This window comes from Branchiostoma lanceolatum, chromosome 15, assembly GCF_035083965.1.
Source record: "Branchiostoma lanceolatum isolate klBraLanc5 chromosome 15, klBraLanc5.hap2, whole genome shotgun sequence".
Classification (NCBI taxonomy): domain Eukaryota; kingdom Metazoa; phylum Chordata; class Leptocardii; order Amphioxiformes; family Branchiostomatidae; genus Branchiostoma; species Branchiostoma lanceolatum.
The window spans coordinates 16304332-16325402 of NC_089736.1; positions in this window are offsets into that span (position 1 = coordinate 16304332).

Below are 21071 nucleotides of genomic sequence, written 5' to 3' on the forward strand. Positions count from 1 at the left end.
TCTCGCCCACTTACTGTAAGCCGCATTTTTGCATCGGATCATAAACACAATGTTCTTGCCCTGACAGTTGATGTGACACCTAATCGTGTATTGCTTTCCTTTGTGGTGGCTTTGGAAGTTTTTTCCGTATTTTTGACATAGTTGAGGTGAAACATTTATGTTTTTCACATCGGAAAGAGCCATAAGGAATGAATTTTTCCAGGAAGTTCTTATTTTCCTTCGGGACTTTTACCAGGATATCCTTGATGTTCTTGTAGCGGCGGTATGCAAACAGCGGTGGGTCCTTGAAAGTATGCCTTGTTCTTGCTGAGAGTTGAATGAGGTTCCAGTATTTCCTGATGATGGTTTGCAGTGGCGGAAGATGTGAAGTGTATGTAGTTACCAGCACGGTACGTATTGGGACTACCGTTACCGATAAGACCATTTGACTTGTCTTTTTTTGGTAGTTAACATGTAAGTAACTTATTTTTTCTTGCCTTAAAGGGCTGCCCAATAAATAACAGCACTGCTTAGGCTACTTATTTGATCTTACGAACATTTAACATCCTCCAGTACTTTGTTTATGTTAATTGATGAAAGCAGTCTGTACGTCACGGGAGGGAAGGTTCCTGCATTGACCCCTCCGGCGCCGTGTCTGTGTCTTTATCGTCCTTCAGGTTGGCACAGGTGGATGGATAGACTCTGCGCAGCTCTGCATTTGCCGCGACAGATTCAGAGCTGGAACCTCACAATGCAGGACGTACGTCTCATTTCTCTTAACAGCTTAATATTAAATACATGACACATGTACTCATAGATGCAATTTTTTAAGTGCAGAAGGGACACGGTAACATGTTTACGACAGCCATTGGTTGACAACACTTTGTGCAACCTAGAGCTAATTACTAGAACATGTCTGTAGCTTTTCAATGCCCTTTCACAATTCTGATTTCTCCAGCTGGTTCAGGCGGATGCAATATTCTTCCTGTGTTAAGGCTGAGGCGATAGCTCTCAGCATGTTGAGCACATTATCCTGCTTCTCGCGTACCCAGTTTTCCGTCTTCCTGCAACACTCCACCCATGTCTTCTCACGGGGAAAGTCACAGAGTAGCACCCTTGATTCTGGAAAAAGAATCTTAAAAAATACAAAATACTTAAACATGATCTAAACATCTACAAGTACTTGGGCCTTAGTGGCAGCTATTGAGGTGAGTTGTTTTATTGGGGCTTCCTGTAGAATATGATATATTGATGGTTATTTTTTTTAAATAGTATTAAAAGTCGGTTCAGTTATTTAGATTATACGTTGTAGGGAGGGAAATACAAGTCAAAGTCTTGCGAAAATCAATTTTTACTTCTCTGTTTAATTTTTTACTTTTATTTTTAGGCGGTTATGTAGAGCTCATACATGTCCCCTGCATAGTGCAAAGCTCATTGCATGTCAAGAGGAAAAATTGCAGTAGACCCATGACTGGCATATTAACTTTAGGAAACATTAAAAAAAGAAAATGGTACCTTGAGCATTTGGTTGACATGGTTTCCAATGAAACATTGCGAATGGTAAGCCAGTCTCTTCACATTGAAACTTTGCAGCACCAGGTCAAGGAGACTTGCCAGGGGTCCTGTGGTCATGTTCACACCTGCTTGCCGTCTTCCTTCTAACCTTTTGACTCCTGCAGTAGGAAGTTACTTGGTTATATAGTATGTATGCTCTAGATCTGGGCCACTGTCACATAATACATATTCAAAGCATCTAGCATTGATGAATTTTCCTAGAATGTATTCTTACCAGTTCTTCCCTCTCCATGTCGAGCTTCTGACGCTTCAGGTGTAGCGAAAGAACACTCAGACAGTGTTCTTGTCCCTTTAACATGGCAAACGCCATGTTGTTCTCATTTTCTTCCAATTCTTCTATAATGGTCTGGACCTCTTCCTCTATCCCCTCTTCATCTTGAACGGCCTCTGTACTCTGTACTTAGCTTCTTGCTCTTTGTCAAAGACTGCTATTAAGCAGATACCGTTTCACCATTACATCCTCAATGGGGGCAAATGTTGAAGGTCTTTGCTTTACGTGTTTAACTTTGTTAGGTAGGCGGGGGTTATAGTGGAGTATTCTCTTAATTGGTCACAGGACAGGCCGTGGTTGTCCAGTCTAGGCAATAAAATAGTATGGCTTCTTCCCACTTGTTGAAATGTCCAGCGCCAGACATAGCAGATTTACCTTTGCAAATTTTGACAATTTTGTATTCACATTGTATGTTCTGCATTCTTTGTTCAATTGTTGTCTGGAAATACCCGAAATGTCTTTGTATGATTTCAACTTGTTTGCTGTTCTCTCCGTTTTACCCTTGTACCTGAAATAGCCAATAAGCCTCTGTGGTAAACATGTAAAATATGCATGTGTATCCACAATTTTACCACCCGAGACACGACCAGACAACTGTCATCATGTAATACATTTTCTGTGCTTACAAACGTTCAAACTCCTGTAATCAAAAAGTCTAAAACAGTTGACTAGAAGTGGATATCATGCGTAAGGAAACATTGCGTAATATATACAGTACTGTACTGGATTCTCAGCATATGCTGGATTTTCCATTTCTTGTGTACTAACAGATCCCTCTTCCAAATCCTGTTAATAAGGCAACACATAGTTTCTCCTATCCCCATTGTATCTTATGACAAAGAATTGGTCTTCGTTTGATTGCAAGCCTTTATACCCTCCCTTCCAACCAGTCTGTTACATTATTCAAATAAACCCGCTTATGTTTGATTTGGCATCCAATAAATGTTCTGTCCCCGGATCCTTTTTTTTTACTGTGTACAAACTTTAACAACGAATTCGATGTATTGACCTCAGAGGGTTCAGCAGTCACTTTCAAAGAGGGGGTGGTCAGTGCACCGAGAGATAGTGTCGGACACTGCAGGGAGAGTAGTCACTGAGGTGGAAATGGGTCTTTGCATTTTTTTCCTTAACGTCTTTTGTGATTATCTCCCCTACAATGTAGTATCGGAAGAAAATAGCAGACATAGCAGATTTACCTTTGCAAATTTTGACAATTTTGTATTCACATTGTATGTTCTGCATTCTTTGTTCAACTGTTGTATGAAAATACCCAAAATGACTTTGTATGATTTCAACATGTTTGCTGTTTTACCCTTTACCTCAAATAGCCAATAATACACAAACAGTTCACTGACCACTGTAGAGTCAGGGACACAATGGTGACATTCATTGTGTCGATTTCTTTTTGACTGAGTCCCTGCTGTGCATGTGGAACTATCACGCTCTCTAGATCTTGTTTAAAAACGTCTGTCTCCAGTGTAGGAACATTCGTGTCCACTTCTTCTTTTACTTTTTCAATATCCTGGACAGGAGGAATGTCGGGATGCTGAATTGAGACCTTTTCTTCCATGTATGGAACGTCGGCGCAGGTGTGAAGTTCGTTTTCTACCTCCTGGACGGGAGGAATGTCCTGGATACTCCCTTCCTCCGCCATCTTGTTCTCTTTGTCATTGTTTTTCTTACGATCGATGTGGAAAGCTCGTGAGAACATCTTTCTGGCTTTGCTCTGGGCATTTTATTTCAACTAAAGTTCTAGAGTTGGCTTTAAGATGGGGGTTGACATTGGTGGTTTGAAGATAGAGGTGGGGATTAGTGGTTTCAAGATGGGGGTACGGGTGGAAGTTGGTGGTATGAAGATAGGGATGGAAGCTGGTGGTGTGAAGGTGGAGGAAAGAAGTAGTAATGGCTTGAAAAGAAGTTTGACACTGGGGCTTGGATGCTCAGGATCCAATGGACCATGTTTTAATAACCTGGAGCAATGAACATTTTCTGTGTTATATTCACGAAGCAAAATTACGCTAGCGAAATGTATCATGTAAAAAAACAAGCCTCTACTAGTTGGTTGGAAACAGTAGTAATCGTTCAAATAGACATATAACATATTTAGACATATATGCATAACATTGCATCATTTTGTTTTGATCCTTTTTCCGAACCCCCGCACCTCAAAATTACGCCATCGTAATATACCATGGACGTAAACACCGATTAGTCTGTTTTCAGGGGTAACACAACATGACACTTACCGTTCTTCCACTATTTTATTCGCGTCAGTCAGGAATCGCTCGTAGTCGAAATCCACGGGCTTGCAGACAGCCAGGCGGAAGTAGTACGGTCTTCGTACCGGAAGTAAAAAAATACCCCCGGCGCTGTTGTGGTTAGTGTGAAAAATTTAGCCTCCCTTTAAAAGGTAGCATTCCATAGGAGCTCTAGCCTTCACCCTTTAATGCGACAAGGCCGGCTTGCGAGTCTTTCTAGGAAGCATTCTGGTTCGTCTTTTTGATAGCTTATCATTCACATATGGCATGTTGTGATAAGATATTAAGCAAGGTATGAGTGCTTTTTACAGCACTTGCTGCACCTATTGGCCTTACATATAAATGCTGCACGGTTTTTGCACAATCCATTGGCACATGGCTGGCAGTGCGTCCTCCTCCGTGTTCTTGGAACTGAAAAAAAGAGGTTCGAAATTGATACTTTAATTCGATATTTGTAGCTTGATATGAACACCCTAGATATTCCTAACCATGCCAACCTGTTTCTTATGTATTTTAGGTCCACTTTTTTTTAAGTGCAACGCGTATAGAATATATTTCTTGCTCTCCCAAGTATAAAAGTAATTCTTACCACGAGATTTTTGGGGTGCCACCCAGTCTTTGTAGAACCTCTCCGCAGCTGTGTCAAGAAATAAATTTTGATTAAAAATCATTATGATGCTCATTATGATCAACTCATGGTGTGTATAAGCATGTATGAGATCAGGGACACATCCGCCTTGTCGTGACAATGCTGTCTGCTCTACTAAGCATTGTGATGTGATCTCCTACACTGTGTGTGCACAGGAGCTCACCTACTCTCCGTTTGTTTGCTTTGTCACGTGTTCTTCATTACTTTTTCACGACTAGGAAGAGGAGATGTCTATTAAAGGTGGTACTCTAAGGAGCTCTCCCCAGCTCTTATCTGCCTCTCATGATCTTTGGCAGACACTTGCTCATAGCGGTCAAAGATGACACATGTTTGAGTCTTGTGGTGTTTAAGCCGGTGCCCCATGCGAGGTCAGCAACGGTTCCTGATGATGGCCGCACCACGTGTTAGATGAGTTGCGATGCATCAACGGGTACGACATCTGTGGCAGAAGGATCAGGCTCGACAATTCCAATACGCCGGACAATCACAGATTGTCTCATAAAATCTCAAGGTTGTCTCATGAAATTAATAAAAAAAATATTGAGACCAATGTAGGTGGCCATTAGTGTAGCTTGTTCTGACAAGGCTGGGTTCAGCATCGAAAAAAAAGGTTAAAACACACATACATTTAATTATTCTAAATGCATTTTGATCAGGTGAAATGTACGACGTACATACCTCTTTCCGTTTCCTTTCGTCTCGCTGCCTCTCCGAAGACTCGCGAGTTGTTGTCTTTTCCCTAAACTGGGTGGGGACGTCGTCGTCGGAGAACACTTTTGCTGGCACTTTATAAGGCACAAATCTGGCCTTATGGTTATCCGTACAATTGTTGACATCGAAATGCTCAGAAAGAAATGGAGACTTAATTGTATCATGCCATATGTGAAAGTCAACACTGTCTATGTACATTGGCATAAATCAACCTCAATTAGCTTTTTTTTCTCTGGCCATACTTTTCCACAAATTACTCTCTCACCAATACATCAAGCATTTTTGACATAACATGGATACTTCAAGTTTCAGTCAATGTCTACCATAACTCAATTGGGACAGCTGTGATATTGTCTGGACAGCTTTGACATTGTCTCACCTTGTAACTGTGAGGGGTTCAATGAATCCAATTTCTTCAACCAGTTTGTAGAGCACACATATTCAACTTGAATTTTAACAACGTCTTTCTTCCCGTACATTAACCTCTTAGTTATAGACAGTACAACTGTTAATCATGCCCCACCTGGCCATTGATAGAATAACAATATGTCGCCCAATATCCCTGCCCTTTAATAAGATTAGCTAGTTTATTTTTATTTTTAAATAAAACCTCACTTCTGTAACAGAGCCCTTAGTTCACACATGCACAGTACTGCCATACACTGATACAGTTGCCTAGGGAAAAGTCATTTCTAGAAGTGTACAATGTGGAGTGAACAGGTCTAATAAAACGCACAAAATGACAAATACAGGTAGCAACAGCAACAATAACGAAAGTTCTGTTGGAAGCAGGGTATTCATCAATTTTGTGAGGATGGATGAAATAGATAAAATCATAAACTAGCTAAAGGTAGTCGTAACTCACTACTGTCAAGCTTCATTTGATTACAGTTTATGAGACGGATGTACCAGCAAACATTAGATATGGATGTTTTGATTTGTTAGTTCGCTTTCCGTGGATTTGGAGCTGGGATCCCTCCTACGCGTGTAGGGCATATCTTCAGGAGATGGCGTTCTAGGGTCGTTTTCAGCCGTTTTGTGGCATCCTGGATACCACCTGTAGCCCTTTGAATATATACCAACAATGTATAAAATCTTCAAAATAGCACATGCGTTTACCTAATGACTACCATTCTCAAAAAGCTCAGTTATTGACCCTCCCTGCACGGATATCTCCAGAACCTTAAGGCCGCCCGGGTCTGGAGTACATGCACCGCGCTATACTGGCACAAACCGGTCGCTGTAGTAAGGGAATACAAAATGATATCACAACAAGATTTGTAGATTTAACAAAAGTCAATACTGATCATAAATATGAAAATAGACCCTGGGATTACATCAAGTCCTTTTACAGATTTTATACGGTACTCCCGTATCTTTCAATATCTTGAGGTAGAACATTCTAGATGTAACGACGGCCAGCAGGATTAAAATCCATGTTATATGGCATCCCTGTTGAGCACTTCCACGTGGCAATAAACTTGCCTGGATAGCATTCCCTCTCTGTCAGGCTGGTTGTGTTCTGGTCCCCATAAGGGAACCTCTGGCCGGCTCTGACCCACATATGGCGGCAGTCATCAGAGTCCCAGCCGCGGAGATACTTGTAGATTTCTGGGTACTGTTTGAAATCCTCCTCCAATTGTTTACCCTCTATTCCTATGCTGTATGGACATGCGATCCAGGCTTCGGTTGGGAATCACCAGAAACATGTCATCATCTTCAGGCACTTCTTTCGAATCTCGCAATACAGGCAAGGGTATGTTCCTGTGTAATGCTAAAAAAATGTATGCTTAAGCATCCTGGCCACTTTTAAATGTCTTTATTTTAATATTTAAGGATTGCATAATGACAAAATTGACTCTTATTGCTACATTGTATCTTGCTCTCCTAATGCACAAGATAACATCATTTATGGAAGGAATAATAAAGTAAAACGCCAAAAACTAAATTTATTGGTTACAGACCAGCAGCACCTGAGATTCCGTACCACATGGATAGTAGCGCGTAATCCCCAGCCGCGAACACGCGGGAGTGCATCTCCCGCCCATCTGGTAGTCTGTATAAAAACAGGATTCATACAAGCAAACGTTTATTTATTACTTGAGCTTTGCATTGGTGTTACTGCAGCATTATGAAGAATAGGTGAGATTGCAAATGTAAATGCATTTCTTCTTATACTTTCCTCTCTATATATACAGGGAGGAAATGTATTGTTTTTTTGCTGGCATGTTCTTCTTTCTACTTCTTCTCCTGAAAACCAAGTAGATGCAGGGTGGCAGCGCTAATACTGGTATTGCAGAAAGTCACATTTCCCCGCCAGTACATGTCACAGATGTCATATTTGAGGTGTGGGTACCTTTAGGAAAGGTGCACTGAATACACCTGGATATAAAATGGAGTGTTTGTTATTCTAAAGAGGACCGTCTTGGCAATAAATATATTTTTCATTTTTCCTTTGTAGTGGTAGGGAAATATCCTTTTTTTCTAGTTGATTGATACATTTAAACAGCAGTTATTTCCTTGTTGACTAAAAGATTACCCAGCTCCATTGCTTCCCTCGCAACTCATCTATTTCTGTTGCGAATCTGGATGTGGCTGTTCTCAGGTTTTCCCGTGTGTCCTTTGAAGAGAACAGCGAGAACACGACTGTGTTTGTTTTCGAATTTGGATTTTCTACGTTAAGAACCTGGAAGCCCATCTTGAAAGTTCCTCCGCCATGGTCTCCAAGGATCTTGATCCACAGTTCGTCTTGTGGGATCAAGCCCTGGTGCCAAGTCAGGTTCCTAGGCAAAGCACATGAAGCAGCATGTTGTGTTAAATGAACCTCATGCTAGCATGCTATGTATGAAAAGTGCCAATAGATTTCTGTTAATGTTTGTGGAAAGGGGTGTGTTGCGTCACGTTTGGTGCTTTGTCACGTTTGGTGCCTAGGCACGGTTTGTGACAGTGCCCGCGTGTCACAAACCGTGCCTGGGACAAAAGCACAAAAACCGTGCCTGGGACAAAAGCACAAAAACAAAGATGACGGGGGGGGGGGGTGTGGGGCTACTGCGGTAAACAAAAACACGCTGCCTTATATGGAAACGCGGGCATCACTGCCCCGTCAGTCACAGTGATTGACAGCACTTCCGGGCACAGTCTGTGACGGTCGGGCTGTGTCACGTTCTGTGCCTGGGAAAGCATAGAACGTGACAGGCATGGTGTGTGACGGTACAGGGTGCTCTTTAGACAGATCTTACCAAAGGTGAATGTGACATGTATATGTCACAGTAGAGATGGCGATTCAGGACAATCGGCGATTGTCATAAGACAGATCGCGATCGCCGTTTGTCCAAGAACAGACTGCGATCGCGATCTGTCCTAGGACAATCGCCGATGCTACTAGTAGAGATTGCGATCGCCATCTGTCCTAGGACAAACGGCGATCCAAACTTAATGATGCTAAGATATTTAGTATTAACAAACTCTGATCAAAACTCAATTGATGCTAAGATAAAGGAAACAGCAATATAGAGCAAAGATGTTTGCTCACCCTCTACTTTGTATTGTTCTGCCAAAGTTGTGAAATCATTCAGTATATGTCTGACTGTGAAATAATAATATAGGTATGAAACTGTAGTATCTTGAAACTGGGATTGATATTTTGACACCTGTTTTATTACTTTACAATTGTTATTATTTCCCTACGGTTGTGAATTCAATAGGTGTGAAACTGTGAGTATTATCTTGACACCTCAAGATTTGCATACTGAAGCATTGTTGGATCACCTTCTTCCAACTGATATCTTTCACTAATTTTTAAAATTTTGTCACTCAACTTTATCAGAAATTGCTTTATCAGAACATACTGAACATATAAAGCAGTTTTCTGACTGGTTGATCCAGGAAATGCCCCCCCCCCCCGCTTTGTTATTATACCTGTCCTGTGATAACTTAGATCTGCACTTCCTGCAGAAGAATGGGGGTGTACTGCTGCTCGTTTTCATTAATTACATCAATGTTAAATGTTTTCTTAAGCTCTAACGAAAAGTCTTTGCACTGAAGAGTCTGTAGTTCAGTCTCTTCTCTGCAGATCTTTGTACGGAACCTCCATAAACGCGGCATAACTTCCGTAGCTGCTCGACGTGCGGCCCCGCCGTCGCCTGCATTTTGGGGCCACGCCCCCTCAACAAAATTGGTTTTCGCGAAAATTACGAGAATGTGTCACAAAAAAGACCTACATAAAACTGGGCAGCAATGCTTTAATTGTCGAAAGCAAGTGTAGAGATTAACGGAAAAATATGCTGAAAAAGATGAAGAGACAAATTTCAGGAGCGGCAACTCGAAACACTTTGACGTCAAACCGGAAGTAAATGAAGATGTACGTGTTGTTTGATATCGACATTTTTATAAATAAAACTGCATGTAACGGTAGAATAATTACTGGATATGTATTGCTACAAGAAATATATTTGTGCATAAGGAGAAAAAAACCACAAGTCAAACGAACTTTTATTGAGAAAACTAGCTTTATTTTTCATGTGATCAAAATTGTGCTTATCATCTGGGAAAGATCATGGGGTAGGGAGATGGACTCCCGCTTCTATAATGACAATCTCGACACTTACACGAAATCAACATCGGACAACAAAAACATGAAATAACATATACAACCGTAGCCGTAAATGACATATCGATAAAGTTCTGAGTAAGTGCACGTGGTTTCACAAAGGTAGTTCTACAACTTAAACATGTCACTTATCAAAGGTCCGGAAGGCGTCCAGCTCAGATGGTTTGGAGACGTTCGTCATTGCTTGTCTTAATGTCGATTTTCCCGTCGCACGACCAGGCCTGGTTTATCCTCTTCTCCTTGGCTAGTAGTCGAGCTTTATAAGAAGCTTCCTGTTCGGCTGGGTTGAGTTTTCATTAATGAAAATTCCTTCTTTCCTCGGGTAGCTCTGCTTGAGCGGTCGACTTTGATTTCATAACGATCGCTTCGGAACGATATGAACAAAACTTCACAATAACTGGGCGAGTTTTACCATCTTACTTGTCTAGCTTTGTTTTCTTAACCCCCATGTCTTGAGCTCGGAACCTCTTTTCCTGCCCTTCTATCATTTCAAGATGCTCTTGATTATATACCTGCATATCCTGTTTTAGTGAGTAAAGTCTCATCTCTACTTTAGACAATGGCCTTGTCAACGTCTCAACCAAGACAACTGGGTGTTCGACAGTCCATTCTGAGTTGCTCTAGCATTTCAAGAAATCTTGCGTTTTCTTGTCTGTACACTCCGCTCAGAAAGATGCAAAGGTCGACACCTTTAATGCCAGGCTTCGCTCAGAAAGCAGTAATCTGGCGTGTGGTCATCCCTAAGATCTATTGGAGGCAGCTGGAAAATACCTCCTTCTTAGATCAATCTTATGCCGCCTAAAGGGAGACAGTTGTTCTTACCTTGCGCAGCAAATAATCTACTTTGCTCAACATACTACCGCTCAACATGGACACTTCGTCGCATACCAGAACCTCCTGGTTTTTAAGGTGTCTGAAGGATTCACCATCTCCTTTTATTTGCTCACTTACTTCCATATCATCCAACTCTAAGCTGATTGTCGTTCCATTGATAAGAAGGGCAGCCTTTCCAGTTGGCGCACCAACAGCCACTCCTTGTTTCGCAAATTTCTGCTGCATGTTAGCAATGATATGCCTGATAACAACAGATTTACCACGGCTTGCCCGGCCAGTTATAAAAATTTATTGAACTCATTGGACAAATTACAAACATGAAGTTGTTCTTCTGAAAGAGAGGTTATGATACAGAGGGCCCAGTATTACATCAGCAGTCTGATATCTATTTATATGTATTATAGTTGGGCAGACTCACCCTGCATCGGGACTGACCCCAGGTCTCAGAAAAATCACATTGTTGAAAATCACATAGAGTAAAATTACATGGTTGAAAAAAAATGAGTTTGGATTTATCCGGGCTACGAAATCAAAATTTGGCTTCGAAATCTATTTCACCAGAAACATAAAACCTACTCCGCCGCAAAACTTACACGATTATCTGAAACATACACAATACAACAAACGTTAACTTTCACTTACTTTCTCATTTCTCAATGCAATTAACACAAGTCACTGGGCGCTCGTAGCCTTGCGGTGCAAAAATATCGCTAACAACCTGAATCGTAAATTGTTTGTATTGTCAGGGCCATTTCTCTTCCGCATGACATATGATACAATAATGTCGTCTAAAATCACATCTAACAAAAACTATTTACTATCACTGCGCGAAAGGGGTCCATTTCCGGACAAATCCGAAATTGACACATCACTGGGCATGTCACATATTCGGACCGTTTCCAAGTACTCAAATCGATACCTAACATATTCGGAAATATTTTGATTCAATATATTTTTGCAAGCAAATCCGGAAAAATACAACATTTTATTTTTCCGGATACTGTTAAGGGTCGTCTCCTAACTCCAGATATGTGTTTCTGTATGTATACGGAGATATTCATTGTTACGATACTCCGGCAATCCATGTTGTATTCTGACTCTGTCGTGAAAGGTCAGATATCCGTGAATATATTGACTCCGAAAATGTTGTTATCCATTCAAATAGTATTTCCGGACAAATCCAAAGTTTGACACATCACTGGGCATGTCAAATATACAAACCATTTGCAAGTACTTTTTCGACCACTAACATATTCGGACATATTTTTTGTCAAGAAATGTTTCCTAGCAAATCCGGATAAATATGACTTTTCCGAATTCTTTGGATACATGTATACGGACAAATCATGACTTTGACACATTATTGGACATGCCACGTAGTAGGCTGAGCGTTTCCGGACATTTTGTCGATACATAACATTTATGGAAATATTTTCAATCAGGAATTGTTTGATTGCGTATGCAGCAAAATTCGACATGTGATATTTGCGGATACTGTACATGGGCGTTTTGTAACTCCGGATACGTGTTCTTTACACATACGGAGATATCTGTTAAGATACTTCAGCAATCCATGCTGTGTCATGACTATGTCAAAACACGCTACATATCCGAGAATATATTGACTCCGAAAAAGTTGCTATCTTTGTTAAAGCAAAGCAAGTGCTCCGGATTCTTCCGAATACGTGCCATGTGCGTTTGCGGGAAATATCTGAAATCCGTATACGTAGCATATTTTCTGAAGGCGTTCCGGACTCCGAAATTGAACAGAATCAATTGTCCGGAAATAAGTCGGAAATGACAATTCATAGCAGAGGTGGATTGTGGGCCACTTAGATTTCCGGACGTGTTCGTACGTATCACGATCAGGATACGGTTGGTACAATAATATCTTATGCCTCTAGGAGGAGCATATCAATCAAATCAATCAGCAAATATACAATTTTGGGTTTTTGGTAGTTTTTAAAATCTTAGAAAATATTACAAGAGTGTATCATGCTAAACTTTAAAATTGAAATACAACATATACCTGAAATATTCAAATATTGCTACTGCATGATGTGAATTCATTGGTAATGCTTGTATACGTGTCTACAAGCATGTAGCCTGCCCTAGAAATATATAACGGCACCCTTCCAGCACAGTTGATTTGATTTGATTTTATTTGACTGTAGGAAAGTACAGCCAGGACTACCCAACTAGCCGAAGGCTATTACAAAGGGTTAGCCCTGGGAACAGGATATTCAAAGTTCTGTGTTAATACCGGCTTGCCTGTCTTAAAGATTGAACATTGTGCCAAGAAACGCTCTGGTATGTGTACATCCGGGCCACCAGATGGACCCTAGCATGCCTGATTTCTGATTGGTCCGTTTGTATAGTAGTGTATGGCTAGCACGCATGCCTGGAATGTGAGCGCGGAACTTAACGGTTTGAGGAAACCGGGGTGTGCCGATACTCGGTATCTGCCGGAGTTCAAGTCCTCATATTCTCGATATGATCTGACGGATTACACCGTAAGATTCTTCTTTTCTGAACTGGGATGACGAGAAATGACCTGCATGAACTCGGGAGTCAGGGCCGAAGTGGATGGAGCGAGGACGGGGTCAGGGTGCAAATTGACCTCAGACGATGGACAAGCATGGACAAGCCGAGAACACGGTAACTTCGAATTCCATTATCCACTGTTTGGTGACGTGTTAAACTAATACCTACATCAGAAATTAGTTATTTCTCCCTAGTGTGTCAATTTGAAGCTAGGAGAGTTTCACAGACATTGTTTTTAAGCTCCAAGTTTTGTGCAACACAACAGGCCACCCACAGGCAGGCTTCGAATTCCTATCTGCCCGTAACAGAAAACATATGTGCCACGTGATAAGGCAGGTATACGGAAATAGCAGTGATCATAATTTTCCCGGATACTATATATGGTCATTTCTTTACTCCGAATACGTGTTTCTTTCTGTGTACGGAGATATCAGGGGTTGAAATACAACAGAAATCCATGCTGTAACGTGAATACAGAAAAGTACCTGACAAAATGATTAGAATATTCCGAATATACTGATACTCAGCCCTAGGCAAATGCAGTACACCTGATTCTTCCGTATACGTGCCATGTACCTTTACGTATACGAAGCTTAAGTTTATTTATGTGGTTCTCTCTACTTGCCCTCATATCCGGAAATACCAGTATGCCGCATATGTAACATATTCGTTCAATGTACGGAAAGGGTAGATTTCCAGGCAAATCTGAAGGTTACACATGTCGCGTATCTGGACCGTTTCCAAACAGGAATTTCGACACAGCATTTTCTGAAATATTTCGACACATCATTTGCTTGCCCGGAAAATTATCTTAGAATATTTGTTGTCCGTTAATATTACATTTTTTCTGATGGTATTCCGAAATCCATGGGTAGGCGTTCCTATCACCGAACACCTTTTTTTCATATTCAAAGTTTAACGGATTCTCTGAGGTTGAAATACTCCAGCAATGCATGCGTACTGTCCATAAATAAGTCCGTTGTACTTGTGTTTTATCCATATGTCCCTTGTTGTTTCAGTGTTTCTTTACTCAATTGATCGCAAAGTTTATCGATTTTGTGTTTCACGAGCAGTCGACCAAAAGAAAAAGTTAGAGTTAGCAGGTTTTGGGAGGGTTGAAACACTCCTTTTTACATCTTTTTCTTGGCCTGACTTTGTTCACTTAACCTTTTGCTATAGTTATTTGATTTGATACCCTTCACTGTGTGATTTTTTTAGAAGGAGGGTGCATATTTCAGGTAGTAGATCTAGCTCCGTCTCTACATTTAACTTATTCTAGTCGCGATTATTTTTCAGCATCTTCCGCTGAGTATATCGGGGTTTATAAAGACAGTTCCAGTGCAGCAACACCTGTGCAGCAAATCAACCTGTGTGACTTCCGCACCCCCAATTTGGAATATAGATATGTCTGTTAGTTACACCGGTATGTTTGAGAATCAGTACTATTTGTATGAGAACCTTCCTTTACGTGTCACGGATATCATGTTAGACCTGGTACCGTACTACTGTTGCGGGTGTGCCGTAAAACACCCAGAACGAGTAGAATGATACGAAAACACATTGTAAATGTTCATATATATACTACGTATACATCCCTTTACAGAATTTGTATGATTCATACTCTGATGTAATTATAAAAGTTACAGAAGAAGCTATAATTGTTATAAGATCACTTTGCGTACATTCTATATTCATTGAATCTACGGAGTAAGAGATTGGTATGATTCCTTTTCAATTTGAACTCATTCAGAATATTGACCTCATATGTACGTACATGTATGTATTATATCATTTATTTGTGTATTGACCTTACTTGTACATATTCTTAACTTTTACCTTGATTCCCAGGTCTTATAACAGCAATGTTGTGTACATGTATTGAGCAATCAAGAATGTTCAAGAGGTGTTTTTCTGTGCAGTAAGTTATAGATCTATTTCTGCTGTTGAATATCTGCCGATACCAAAATTTATGTGCCCAACTTGAACCATGAAACAGTCCAGAAATGTTGTAAATAGGAGTTAAACAATTACAGAGTTTGTCATTTAAGTATTCTTGTTACTGTTCTTTTCTTTGTCATGTATATATGTTCTATTCATATATGATTTCAGGAGCGCAATAACTCCAAATGCCTCCTGGTTACATTGCGGACGCAGAACTGCCTGAAATGTAGCATGTTCGGTGTTACAGACGTGCCGCATTTCAGGGTAATATTCGGAAACTAAACTGTAGCATATCTGAGTCCGGATACGCCGAGTGGAAATTTGTTCCCGTTTCCAATCATAGATATTTATCCGTACACACTGGCTGTCCGTCGTAAAACAACTCCGTATACGTTGCGGAAAACTCGGAATAGTAGGGTAATATTCGGAAACTAAAGTGTTGAATATCCGAATTCGGATACGCCGAGTGCAAATTTGTTCCCGTTTCCAATCATAAAAATGTATCCGTATATACAGGCTGTCCGTAGCAGAAAAAATCCGTATGTGCTACCGGAAACTCGGTATTTTCGGAAAATATTCAGGAAATAAAACGTTACATATCCCGGACAGGATACGCCGAGTGCAATTTTGTTCCCGTTTCCAATCATAGAAATTTATCCGTATATGCAGGCTGTCCGTAGCAGAAAAAAATCCGTATGTGCTACCGAAACTCGGTATTTTCAGAAAATATTCAGGAAATAAACGTTGCATATCCCGGACTGGATACGCCGAGTGCAATTTTGTTCCCGTTTCCAATCATAGAAATGTATCCGTATATACAGGCTGTCCGTAGCAGATAAAATCCGTATGTGCTACCGGAAACTCGGTATTTTCGGAAAATATTCAGGAAATAAAACGTTGCATATCCCGGACTGGATACGCCGAGTGCAATTTTGTTCCCGTTTCCAATCATAGATATTTCTCCGTATACATAGCATATCTATATCAGGAAATTTCTTGATATTGTCGGAAACGTGATGATTTCGGGAATTTTCATAGTATTGAAACGCCCGGAAATGACCCCCTTTCGCGCAGTGTATCTAATCTAAAACATCTAAAAGTACTTACAACCACGATTGACTTGTCAGATAACAAACTTGTTTAATTTCTACTTTTAGATAAACACGATTCGTTGAATGAACTAGTCCTCTGCTAAGGCCGCCTCTACTTTTATCACGGAATAGCCACGCTTCATGTAGGCCTCCTTTAGAGTGACCCTCAGCCGCTCAGGCCTCCCGCCACACATCTCCAAGACCTTCTTCTTCTCCGGCACCCAGCCCACCTCGATCCATTTGTCCTCTATACTGGCATACGTCATGATCCCAGCCATGGACACCCCGGGACAATGGTAGATCTGGAACTTAAGGGCAGGGGCATCTTCACACTCCATCACCTTGGCGGCAATGGCTGTGTAATGGAATGTTGCCAACGTGAGATTCTGTAAACCAAATAAATAGTTTTCGTGCGACAATACCAAGTACATGACCTTGTTAGGACATACTTGTAACGTTAGCTAATTCTTAGAGTAATGGCATTGTCGAAAAGACGTCAAGTAACATTTTTATTTCGAAGTATCACAAAGAAGTCATTTTTATTTCTATCTTTTTTCTAAAGTGAGCAGAAAAATGTACTTACCATCCTATCAGACGCTTTGTTAGTAGAAATCGTTCCTGTCACGACCGTCGTTGCAATATTGATGAAATTTCTGTCACGATCTTTGCACGGTGAGCGTGGCGGAAAAAGTAGCCGGACTACATCTTTCATTAGGAAGAAAAGTTAGCAAAAACCAAAGAGAAATGAAAAGTAACAACAAGGAATGGACCACTGGCAAGCCTTTTGGAGAAAGTTACCCAAGACCACAGTCTGAGAAGACAAGCCTACCACGGCGCAGCGTTTGTAGGAATCACATGAAAATAATGCTAAAGGTATGTCGTATAGACTAGACACGAAAGTATTTCCTGTACAAGAATATGTTTTATGTTCTTGATATCCCACATGGCAGTCCTCAAGAGCTCACTTACAAGCTTCTGATATGTCTTCACTTATACAGGAGAAATCTATCAAGCCCCTAACAGATGTTGCAAGAAAATCTGCACATGACATGGTGACCAAGTTTAAGGCGTTGCCGTTAAGGCGTTCTCGTGGAAGGGCGACTGATATTTAGCAGAAGTATGAGAAGATCATATTGCTGTTTTGTAGGTGCTATAAAGGGGATAGAGGTGAAGGTAAAGGTGAGGTGATGGGATAAAAGGCATGCGCATGGCAAGTTGGTGTCGGAAGAGGACATTTGTCTGAGAGTACTGAGAGGCATTATCAACATTAAAAATCATCACATAAGTTATACAAATTATGCGATATCAACATGAGGAGATGAGAAATTTTGTTCCACTAGGAACATCTTGTAGTTATTTGCTACATATACATTTGTATACTTCACCACACCACAAAAAGACAGACAAGTTACAACACGATGGAGGCGGTTCAGGAGAGCTGTCCGGGAGAGCTGTCCGGGGGCTCTTCCACTGTTTTTTTTTTTGGGGGGGGGGGGGATTGCACTCGCACGGCTGATCACGAATAGTAAGCAAACACAGTTTTATCTTTGAGACGGACATAGACTGATTTACAACCACACAGATTTAAAAGAAAAAACATTGACGTACACAGAACAAAGCACACAAACACTATAAAATCAGCTAGAAGTTCAACTGTATGTAAATTTCAAATCATTTTTGAAACAGCTAGCCATCATATTACACACGTCGCCCGCTTCTATATACCAATCCCGCTCGGCCCGCGTGCGCGTGCGCGACCTCGCGTGGCTCTCCCAAATACGGCAATATAGTGTTACGCAAGGCAGCAAGCAACCAAATATTTACTTTCGTTACTAGGTGTTTTAAATAAAGCAAATAAATCATTTATCAACCCCAAAGAGTCGGTCTTACTTGAGTTCACACCCTTCCCCTTAAGTTTCCACAGATGGTTTGTAGACCTGTGGGGATATACTGTTGTTAATTACAAACACACGGGGACATGTCTTACACTTCCGGTAACAGTGCTTCGGCCGGCAAATTGTATCAAACATTTGACTTTGCTCTTCTTCACCTGCTCTCTGCATCCCTCTCGGACTTAACCACTGGTAATCTATGTTCCTGTTGTCAAACTCATACTTAGCACAACTCAAACCCATGTTCCTTCTCTACTTTGTCTTTTTAGTATGTGTGTTACGAGTGGATGAAAATGACGTAGTGCATGACCTGTAGGTCATATTAGTAACGCTATCTGTTTTTAATTTTTAAGAATTTTTTTTCAATTCACATACTTGCATATATAGGCCGGGAAATGAAAGTGGACAGGGAATTGACGGGGAAATCCTTTGTCTTTTACAGGTGTCTAACATGGCATGGTGGGAGCCTCCCCCAGGATGAAGTGTGGGTCAAAGTAGGGGGGGATCACGGGGGTGGCTCTTTCAAAATGACTTTTCAAGTCATGAACAGAGCCACCCCAAATTCGAAACAAACAAAAAATGTTGTATTTTGTATCTTCAATGCCAAGGACACACAAAAAATCTCAACGTGGCGACTTCTCGTTATGCAAAGGAGATCAGCGACCTTCAGGCGCCAAAGTGGACGTGAGTTACCAGATATGTACTTACTTTGAGAGGCAGACACTATTACCATGTTCGTGCAGTGTTGTCATGTTCAAATTAACATGATTCAAATGTACATTGCAGGTGCAAAGATGGAAAGTCGTACACAGTCAGAGTGTTCGCCAAAGGAGACTATGCCCTGTTTTGCCTATAGTATGGGCTGTCAGGAGCGGCTGGTAAGGGTCCTTTCTACTTTCTCATCCAAAACAGAGTATTCTAATGAAGACATTTAAAAATATATGTTAACCTATTTCTTGTGACAAAAGATATACTATGAAGTAATTGTGACACTTTTGTCACAGGATGCAATCCTTGCCTCTGGTGCTACATTTCCAAGGAGGAAACGAAAGACGGCTCAACGTCCCTGCTCGCACACTCGACACTGTAAAACAACATAACATCGCATTTGATTGGTTATGCCAATCAGCGATTGGTGCATGCTTTTTCCTGCACCGGGATGCTGCAGTCCCAGTATGAAGCTTTCTGTGAAGCTGCACACCTTGGTGTCAATGGAGACACTTACATTAGGAATAGTATGTATTCTACGATGTTCTGAATTGTTACTTAACGTCTATACTTATGAACCCTATCGGGCTATATTGATGTTGTGATCATCAAAATGATTTCTCCATGAAAAGTTTGCAATAAGTAGCTTATAATCCATTAAAACATCTTGTCGGGTGTTTACGGCTTCCTAAAGCGATTACTAATGTGTGCTTCCATCTTTTGTCTAGTGTATGTAAATATAGGCTATGGAGGTGTCGTGAAACAGCTGGCCGAGGCATCCATGCTGGCGGCTTGCCGGGATGGCGAAGGCACAAGCTTTTACAAGGAAAACGGTGGGGGGGGGGTATACTTTATTGCTATATCTCTATCTTACTTCAGTTTTTAATTTTGATAAGGTAATCATTTCACAAATGAATATCACTGGAATATTTAAAGTTTTGATTCATCAATATGTCTAATGGTGTGCCAGGATTGACCAAAATGTGTATTAGCCTACATATTTTCACTTGAACACTATTCTTATTACACTTGTCAACATAAGAAGGGGAAGTCCCCCGGACCCGATGGGTGGCACCCCAAGATCCTGGCTGAGGTCGCAGAAGGAGTCGCCAAACCACTCGCCATCATCCTCCGTAAGTCTTTAGATGAAGGCCGCCTGGCAGATGAATGGAAGCTCGCCCACATAACGCCCGATGACGCTAAGGTGTTTCGCCGAGTGAACTCTCCACAGGAGACAGCTGTCTTGCAAGCGAACATAAACAACCTGGCAGGCTGGTCTAACGACTGGCAGCTCAGCTTGAGAAGTGTAAACGAATGCACATTGGGTATGGAAACCCTTGCAAAGAGTACGAGATGCAAGGTCACATTTTTGATGAGACCAGTGAGGAGCGTGACCATGGTGTAACCGTCGATCATAAACTCAAATTCCACGCCCATTGTACAGCCACTGCTGGCAAAGCTTTTCGAACCCTTGGTCTCATCAGGAAAAGCTTCCAACGGCTTGACTAGAAAACTGTGCCCATATTGTACAAAGCCATGGTTCGTCCAATAATCGAATACGGAAACGTCATATGGGGCCCACACTACAAAGGTGACCAGCAACTGCTCGAGAGAGTACAGCACAAGCCGCCTGTTCAACTTCAATGTTGACAGACGCACCAGAGGCCACCCATACAAGATGGTCAAACCTTTTAAGGTTTGACCATCTTGTATGGGTGGCCTCTGGTGCTTAAAAGCTAAGAAGCCGGCCAGGTCGAACTGCTTCAGGGTCAGGTCTGTCAACTCGTGGAACAGCCTCCCCGCGGATGTTGTAGCTGCCGAAACTGTGAACACCTTGAAGTCAAAACTGGACAACCACTGGAGGGGACTGGAGTACTCGCCCAGCCCAACATAAACTCTAATCACAAACTCTGAACTTTTAGCTTAAGACGCGGATCTTATAGGCAATATGCCTCCTATCCGAAGACTATGTTATGTTATGTTATGTTATGTATGTTATGCTCTCCATT